The sequence below is a fragment of the Nicotiana tabacum genome, chromosome 11 (genome assembly GCF_000715075.1).
Source record: "Nicotiana tabacum cultivar K326 chromosome 11, ASM71507v2, whole genome shotgun sequence".
In the NCBI taxonomy this organism is placed as follows: domain Eukaryota; kingdom Viridiplantae; phylum Streptophyta; class Magnoliopsida; order Solanales; family Solanaceae; genus Nicotiana; species Nicotiana tabacum.
This window is the reverse complement of record NC_134090.1, coordinates 34,550,778-34,560,272: the sequence shown is the minus strand read 5'-3', so window position 1 is coordinate 34,560,272 and position 9,495 is coordinate 34,550,778. Positions and strand designations below refer to the sequence as shown.

General features: G+C 33.8%; 1 pseudogene; it reads right to left on the bottom strand.

The window, feature by feature from the left end:
• Positions 1–1,916: 1,916 nt before the first annotated feature.
• On the bottom strand, positions 1,917–2,890 carry LOC107810769 (RING-H2 finger protein ATL78-like; annotated as a pseudogene).
• Positions 2,891–9,495: the final 6,605 nt, after the last annotated feature.

The window sequence follows — 9,495 nt, the reverse complement described above, 5'->3', positions numbered from 1 at the left end:
AAACTTACATCGGGTTTTAAAGTTGATATATGAATTTTTGATTTTTTCTATTTTAGCATCTCAACTCAATTGATTATTTATAAGTGAACACCTCTAACTTTTGACTATGCTTATGTAGCAGTAGCACTGCTGACGTGGTCAAAGTGCGTGCTAATCACGCAGAAAAAGTGCATCATTCATTGTATTTAAAAATATTGAATAAGAAAAAGGAAAAGTAAATAAAAGAAAAACAAATAAAAAATTTGGCGGATTGATCAAAGAAAAACAAATAAGAAATTATCAGATTTCATCTGAATTGATCAGATTTGATTTTCACTACTGGAAATAGTGGCTGGTCAAGGGAAGGTTTTGGCGGAGAAAGGTAAGAGAATAAAAATTATAAATTTGTTAAGTGGTTTTAAAAAGGATGGGGCCCAAATATTACAAATGTCAAACAATAAATTATCTTCGTATTTGACGTGGTATTTATATCAAATAATTGAGATACACGCTCCGAGGGAGAGATTTATTATAAATATTTTTATTGAGTTGAGGTACTAAAATGGGAAAATCAAAAGCTCATATATCTGCTTTAAAATGTGGTACAAGTTTAAGTGGCTTAGAGGCCGTTACACCTATTTTAAAAGTTATGTGTTTATATCTATTATTTATTGTAATTTCTGTGAAGTTTTACACATAAATTTATATTGCACTTGAAAAAAATACTGCGTTCAGGTAAACCTGCAACCCGAAAGCTGCGTCTGCCCCTGCTTAAGAGTGAATCGTACAACTATTATGGTACATGGATCCTTTAGAACTACGTACTACTCAAAATTCAGAAATCCCACATGGTGTTGGAGCCAAGGAAAAGGGGCGGAGGCACTTACTGCACAGTGATAGGAAATGATTGATATATGTAAACACAATAGCAATAAGGTTAATTGTGCATAAAATTATGAATGTGATACTCCCCCGTTACAATAAAGGCGAGGTTCATGAAATTCTTGGGACCCTTCGTCTTTTTTCAAAATATTTTTCTGACAATGCTATATCTAGACATTGTGAGTATGGATTGACTAAATGTCTTAATCAAATATTTTCTTTTAGCGTTGGTGGAATTGGGAAGAGGATTTGTTCTATATTTATCCCCAAAACCACCCACAAAATACAAAATATAGTGTATGTGGATATTCCTCAGAACACTCGAGGGTTATCCTTTTGAAATGATTTTAATTTAGCACTTTACTTTTACCTTGACAACTAGAGATAGAAACTGCCTTATCATCAAATATTTGCAGCATACAACAACACATCCACTATAGTTTCACAAGCAGATTTGAAAAGGATAATGTGTACGCAAACCCTATCCCTCGCTTGTTAAGATAAAGAGGCTAGTCCCTTCTAAATTATTTCAAATCTTTTTCTATTTCGAGGTAAGATTGAGTAGATTTGTTGCAAGTGGTATGATTTCATACGATATCAGTTTTGAAATCAAGTTTAAGCCTTAACTATTCTAGTGGTTTTTAATTAAAGAAAGAAAATCTTCTTGGATACATCATGAAAGTCTGTGTTAACCACCGCCCTCTTTGTTTTAATTTATGTATCTTATTTTGACTCGGCAGTTTAATAAAGAAAGAAAGTTTTTATTTTGAAATTTATAGTGTTAAGTATGTCATAATATTTGTGTGACTAAATTTTTTTAAAGCTTGTGAGCTTAAACATATTACGATATTTGTGTGGCTAAACTTTTTATTAAGATCATACAGTAAAATGAAAAGTTCAATTTTTAATTGCTTTCAAATAAAAAAGTGTGTTATTTTTTCTAAAGCTGACTTATGAGGAAATAGTGATATATATATTGGGAGTGTAAAGCCTAGTTTAATTTTTTTCAGTCTCTCGCTTGATCCCTTTAATGACGACGCCAAAATGAAGAAAATTCTTTCAAAAGAAACGGAATAAAATTTAATTTCTTTGTACACTTGCAAGACTAATTTATCATTTGAAGACTACACTGTCGTTGGCCTCATGCTACCTCTAGCTCGCTAAAACTCTCCCAACAAGGAAAAAAAAACAACTAAACAATTAACTAAAAACCTAAGCTTCTAATTGAGTGTGTGATACATATCAATCAATATTACTCCTATTTTTCTACCTAAATTTGATTGTTAGACACCACACCTTCACGTTGGAGAGGTTCAATTCTTATAATAATTTCTTGGACTGGTACTGTTGATGAGGTATTGCTAACTATATGAGGGTTTGCAATTGACCTTGTAGTAGAAGAACTACCACCATTAACAATTTTTTGACAAGTTTCAATTAGGTAATGCCTACAAGTAGGGCAAGAAGAGTGTGAATTTAGCCATTTATCGATACATCGGACGTGGAACCCATGGTTGCACTTAGGCAAAACCCTAACTTTCTCTCCAGCAACAAAATCTGATAAGCAAATTACACACTCAGTGTCAACCCCTGGATGTTTCAGTTCGGTAGTGTAAGTTATAACTAGGAATGTCTTGAGGGCTTTTTTCTTGATTCCGGTATTAGCTAGCTTTGATGCTGAAGGATTTCTATAGTTTGAGGATGAGTTTGACGCTGATACCAAGTTGGAGCATCTTAATGCACGCTTTATGATAGAATTCAAGGCAAGTAAACAAATCAAGGCACATACAAGTACTGACAAGACCATAATAACATTTGCATCAAATGTGTTGACGTGGCTGATTTCGGCCGCCGGTGGCGGTGCCATGGTGGCCTCGGGGTGGTATTGTAGTTGGTATTAGAAGTAGTCTTCTTGACTAGTGGAAGTTCTCAGCAAATTCTTGAATGAATAGAGTGGAAGTAGTTGCCATATAGAGCTTTTGGTTGGAAGTGTGTATTTGTGTTTTTCTCTGAATTCTTTCTTTGTTTGTAGTTGTTGAATGAATTGAAATTTCCCTTGGAGGAGTTCCTTATAAAGGAGAAATTTAAAGGGTGAATAGGTGTAAAGTGTGATCAAAGGATATATTATTTTATTTTCTTTAAGGAATATTTCAAAGTTTCAATCCATATTTTTTTAATTAATGGAGTAACTATGTTTCCAAGCACTACAGCTTTTAAGAGTATGTTATAAACAAGTGGAGCCCGTATAACTTTTTAGAAGTACATCCACTCCTCTTTGGAAAAGAGACATTGTTTTGACAAGGTAACAGTGAACTTTCCATTCACAACTACAAAAATTAGTAGTATTCGTTTGATATAATTTACACCTTCGCTGTACGTATACACAACTAAATTTTAATTATAGATTATAATCATTTTAGTTAGAACTTAGAACTTCTAGATTGGTAATTGAGCTTTGGAGCTTGTCCAAAAGTGGAGGGCATAAGGAACTTCCTGGTTCTTTTTTAAAAAAAAAAAAGTAATTTCGTGGCAAAATCCTTTCTTATATCATTCAAAGAGACCTTCAAGGAACATACATGTCTGGATTAAAACAATTCCGAAACATCTATTTATCTTCTATCACTATATAAGATTACAACAAGGAAGTTGCGATCCATGGTTTATATATGTACTTTATTGGGAGCTTTGCTTGCCTGCTTTTTGGTATCATTATTTATTTTTATCTAGAACAATATCATCTTTGGGATTAAGATATTACTGCAGAAAATCACATAAACACAGAGTCTACGCAATAGAATATTGATAGGAACGTACCTTCAGCCATTATTATTCAAGCATTGTAGAAAATCGCCTTAGGAAAACTTCGAAGAAAGCCTACTAGCCTACTAGCCTATGCTTATCGTAGGATGCCACACTGATAGAGTCACAAGCGTATTTATAGGTAGGCTAAGGGCTCTTAGGCAAATACTTTTGCTGTAGGAACTTTTCCATAAAATACGATTGCCTTAGGGACTCATAATTAATAGTTTCCTTCTATCAAGGAAACTTCTAGATATGCATAACCATAAGAATATTATCTAATAATGTAATTACTTGGGAGACAAGGTAATTAAATTAATTACCATAATATGTGAGCCACAAAAGTCTCATTAAAGAGACGTATGATTCTTACATTCTCCCACTTGGTTCACATATTATAATCAGGTTATCCTTTATGAGTGATAATTATAACAATATGGCCATAGACTTTATTACTCTACTAAAAGTTATGCAACAATCACTTTAATTAGAATATATCATTACATGAATCATGGCGGTCATACTCTTAAACAAATAATTCCTTCCATGTATTACAATGTACAATATGTTCTAACAAAGTGTCAACAACTTTATGAATGAACTTAATATAGTCATTCAGAGTCCAAATTTATTGATCCAATGATCACAAAATAATACATAAAAAACTAAGTGTGCACTATCATGTATATCAAAATAAACATAATATTTAGATAAACTGTTAGAGAGCAAAGCAAGACTACATTGAGCTACTAAGCCCCATATAAGTTACATGATCCTTGAAAATATTAGCCGGTAGACCTTTAGTCATAGGATCAACAATCATCAAAGTAGTTAGTACTAACATGCTCAAAATTCACATCTTGCTTCTTCACATAGTCTCTAACTATCAATTACTTTATGTCGATGTACTTGCTTCGGCTGCCACTTTTATTGTTCTTAAAGAAAAACACTGCAGCTGAATTGTCACAAAAGATTCACAATGGCCTTGAAATGGAATCGACAATCCTAAAGCCGGAAATAAAGTTCTTCAACCATAACGTCTGTGATGTAGCTTCATAGCATATTATAAATTCAGCTTCCATAGTTGATGTTGCAACAATTGTCTGCTTGATACTTCTCCAAGTCACAACATCTCTAGCAAGAAGGAAATGTATCCTGAAGTAGAATTACCATTGTCTTTGCATCCACCCAAAACAGAGTCGGAATATCCAATCACTTCCAATGAGTCAGAGTATTTGTATGTGAGCTTAAAATTGTTGGTTCCTTGAAAATATCTCAAAACCTTTTACCCGCTTTCCAATGGTCAAGACCAGAGTTACTTTGATATCTGCCAAGAATTCCTATCGCAAAAGCAATATTAGGTCTAGTATATACATGTGCATACAGAAGGCTCCCAACAAGCGAAGCACAGGGAATGTCTTTCATTTTCTCCTTTTCCAATGCATTTTGTGGACATTGATTCAATAAGAATTTGTCACCTTTAATTATGGGTGCTGCTATAGGTGAACAATTCTTCATCCCAAATCTTTCCAGAATTCTTTCAATGTAGGCCCTTTGAGACAGTCCAAGTAATCTTTGGGATCTATCTCTATGAATCTCTATGCCAATGACATAAGAGGCGTCTATCCTTCATCTGAAAATTCTGGATAAGAAACTGTTTAGTCTCGTGCAACAACCCCAAATCACCACTTACAAGCAAAATATCATCCACATATAGTACTAGAAAAATATATATTCTCCCACTTATCTTAAGGTATATACATTGATCAATGATGTTCTCCATAAATCCAAATCAAGAAACAACATTATGAAATTTAATATACCATTGGCGGGAAGCCTGCTTTAGCACATAAATGGATTTATTCAACTAGCAATTAAGGTGACTTTTGTTCTTATCACAAAATCCTTTAGGCTGACGCATTTATACCTCCTCTTCAAGATCTCTATTCAGGAGAGTTGTTTTCATATCCATTTGAGGCAACTCTAAATCAAAATGAGCTACTAATGCAATGATTATTCTCAATGAATCATTCTTTGATACCGGAGAGAAGGTTTCATGATAATCAATGCCTTCCATTTGAGTAAAATTCTTGGCTACAAGTCCGGCTTTATATCTTTCAATATTACCAGATGAGTCTCTTTTAGTTTTAAAGACCCATTTGGAACCTATAGTAGAGGATCTTTTTGGTAATTCGATGAGATCCTAGACTTTATATTTAACCATATATTCTAATTCTTATTTCATGGCATCATATCAAAGTGTGGAGTTTTATCCTCTCATGACTTGTGAAAACGAGTATGGATCATTTTTTAGTTCAATATTATAATCAGACTCTTGGAGATATACAACATAGTTACAAGAAATTGCTGATTTTCGAACTCTTGAAGATTTTCTTACTCCTACCGGTTCAGACACTAGTGGGTTTAGGTAAATCGGGTTGATCTTCATGTTTCTCCTCAAGTGGTGGTGGATCTTGAACTTCTTCTTGTTCAGATAATTCATGAGAATTTTTATGAGCAACATTCAAGTTTCCAATATATAAAGGTAGCACAGGTAGTTCCCTTATTTCTTCAAATTCTACCCTTTGAGTCAAAACACTCCCTCTTTCTTTATACTCCTCAAGAAATTTAGTATTTCTAAGCTCAACAATTTTAGGAGAATGAGAAGGACAACAAAACCTAAATCCTTCAGAGTTAATTGCATAGCCTATAAAATAACCGCTTATTGTTCTTTCATCAAACTTCTTTAGTTGTGGGTTATAAACCCTCACTTCAATTGGACATTCCCAAACATGAAAATAATTTAAACTAAGTTTTCATCCTTTCCCTAACTCAAAAGGTGTCTTGGGGACAGCCTTGGGTGGAACCCAATTTAAAATATACACATCAATTTTTATGTCTTCACTCTATAAGGTTAAAGCTAAATTTGATCTGCTAATCATACTTCTTTCCATGTCCATTAATGTCTGATTCCTTCGTTCTGCCACACCATTTTGTTGTGGTATTCCTGGTATGGTATATTGCACAATTATACCTTCACTTTCAAGGAACTCAGCAAATGGACGCTTAACGTGTCCCTTATCTGTGTACCTACCATAATATTTTCTATCCCTATCAAATCTTACAATTTTGATCCGAGCACCTATTTGTTTCTCTACTTCTGCTTTGTAAACTTTAAAAGCATCAAGTGCTTCTTATTTGTAAAACAGAAAATATATATATATCTTGAATAGTCATCAATAAATGAGATAAAATATCTCTCACCATTCAAGAAAGGGGTAGAAAAAGGTCCATATATATATATATATATATGTATGTATGATTTCAAGCAATTGAGAACTCTTTTTGGTACCTTTAGTTGTTGGTCTGCTTGCCCTTTATGCAGTCCACACAAGTACCAAAGTTAGAAAAATCAAGAGTTTTTAGAACTCCATCATTAACCAACCTTTTGACTCTATCAATAGAGATATGTCCCAATCTCTTGTGCCAAAGACTTAATGAGTTCTCATTGATAATACATCGCTTAGTGCCAATTTTTTTAATCATGTAAAGTTAAAATATTGCATTCAAATGTGGGGTCTAGCTCAAGAATATATAAATTTCCACTTAAATTTACAAAAGCAATAACTTTATTGTCTTTCAAAAGTTTCACAAAAAGATAATGAAAATTCAAATCATATATAGTAATTGATAGTCTAGAAAGAGAAATTAAATTTCTAGAATATTCTGGAACATAAAAAGTATTTTCCAAATCTAAGTGAAATCATCCTTCACATGCCTATAAATCCCCACACTTTCTACACATGAACGCGTCATATTGCTAGAATAGACGTATTGTTCACTGCCTATCGGCTTCCTCTGAGTTAGAAAGCCCTACATGATATTGGCAATGTGAATTGTAGCACCAGAATCAATCTACCATGTATTATCAAAAACTTCAGTAAAATTAGATTCATAACATACAATGGTAAAATTACCTTTCTTCTCAAGTCATTTCTTGTATTTCAGGCAATCTTTCTTCCAATGTCCCTTCTTCTTACAGAAATGGCAAGCATCTTTGTCAAAGGTGCTTTTCTTCTTCTTGGGAACACTTTTGGCATTCTTTGCATTACTCTTATTATGAGTCACCAAATGAATACTCTCAGGTGTCTCGTGCTTCAACCTCTCTTCTTCTTGAACATATATAGTCAAGAGTTCATTGATTGACCTTTTATCTTTATAAGTGTTGTAAGAAATCTTAAACGGACCATATTTCGCAAGAAGAGAATAGAGAATGAAATGCACAAGAAATGGTTTAGACATATCAACCTAAATGGACTTGAGTTTAGCAGCAATGTCTCTAATCTCTATAATGTGCTCACGTACTATACGACTTCTGTCGAAAGTCATACTTGAGAGCCTTTTCAAAAGGGCTGGCATTGTCAGAGCTTACGAATTGTTCATCAATTGACTTCATATAAGCTATGACCTTATTGTTATTAGGGATAGAATCCCTAATACTTTGGCTTATGTGGGCTTTTATGAGTATTAAACTTAAGCGATTAGATTGCTCCCACTGCTCATAATTAGACTTAGCCACTGACGTACTTGATTCCGTGAGAATAGGTGGTTCTTCCACACGGAGTGCCAGGTCCAGATCCGAGCATCCTAAAGTGGGAAGGACTTTCTTCTTCCATTCAGTATAATTATCACCAGAAAGCATTGGAATTCGAGCATTCTCATTAAAAATAATTGTAGGAAAAGCTGTAAAGACTGTAAAATGTCACACCTTCTTTTACCACCCGAGGGGGTATATAAGGGTGTTTTTTCAATTAAAGTGACAATATAATGAGATTATTTTATTTATTTACTTCAGAGTCTCCACTTGGAATAATTTATGGTGTCCCAAGTAACCAGTTTATTTAAATCCCAAATCGAGGAAAATCGACTTTATTTAAAAGTATGCGAAACTAGAAATTCTATGTAAGGAATTTTGTTAACCCGGAAGAAGGTGTTAGGCAGTCTCAGGTTCCGTGGTTCGAGCATTGTCACTTACCTATTAACAATTGGCCTAATTATCTGATTTATCACATGTTTTAAACCTATTGTGCATTTTTAACTTTATAACCATTTTTAATTATTTTGATCGCTTTTTAAGATTTATGGAATTATTTCTTGAACAAGTTATGATTGTCGTACACTTGCCGTTTTGGAACACACCGCGAACCACGCTACATGAAATGAACCCGCGATTTGCGATATGTTTATTTTATTATTAATATTCAAAGTTGTTATGATCGGGTCACATGAAATGCACACCCGATTTTGGAAATTATGCATCATAACTATGTCATGGGAACCGTACCCATAATCACGATGGTTTATTTAAGCGCGTCTAAATCAAGCTACGATATTTTATAACTAATTATTTCCCTATGTTGGAGATGAAACGTGAAGGTCATCATTTATTTTGTGCAAGGAATTGGAATGAATTTTTTACCAACTAAAGTTTGTGAGCCATTTACAGAATTGAAAGTCTACTTGGTATTAATTACTGCAAAGGGCGAGGAGATAGAGATAACTAAATTGTGGTTTAAAGGTTTGTTTCATGCTTCATCTGTATTTGCTTAAGGTCACACTAGGTGACATGACATTATCACGTGAATTTAATTAAAGGGCTAACATTAAGACCTCCAACAGGTCTTGTGTGACTACAGGTGGGCTTAGATTGAAGCACAATTTTGTATGGCTTAATAAGGATAATGGGTTCGATGTCCAATGGAGTCCAAACCCTATGGGCAGGCCCACCAATATAAAGTCGTGACCTCAATTACGATATATGGCCGGACAAACAAT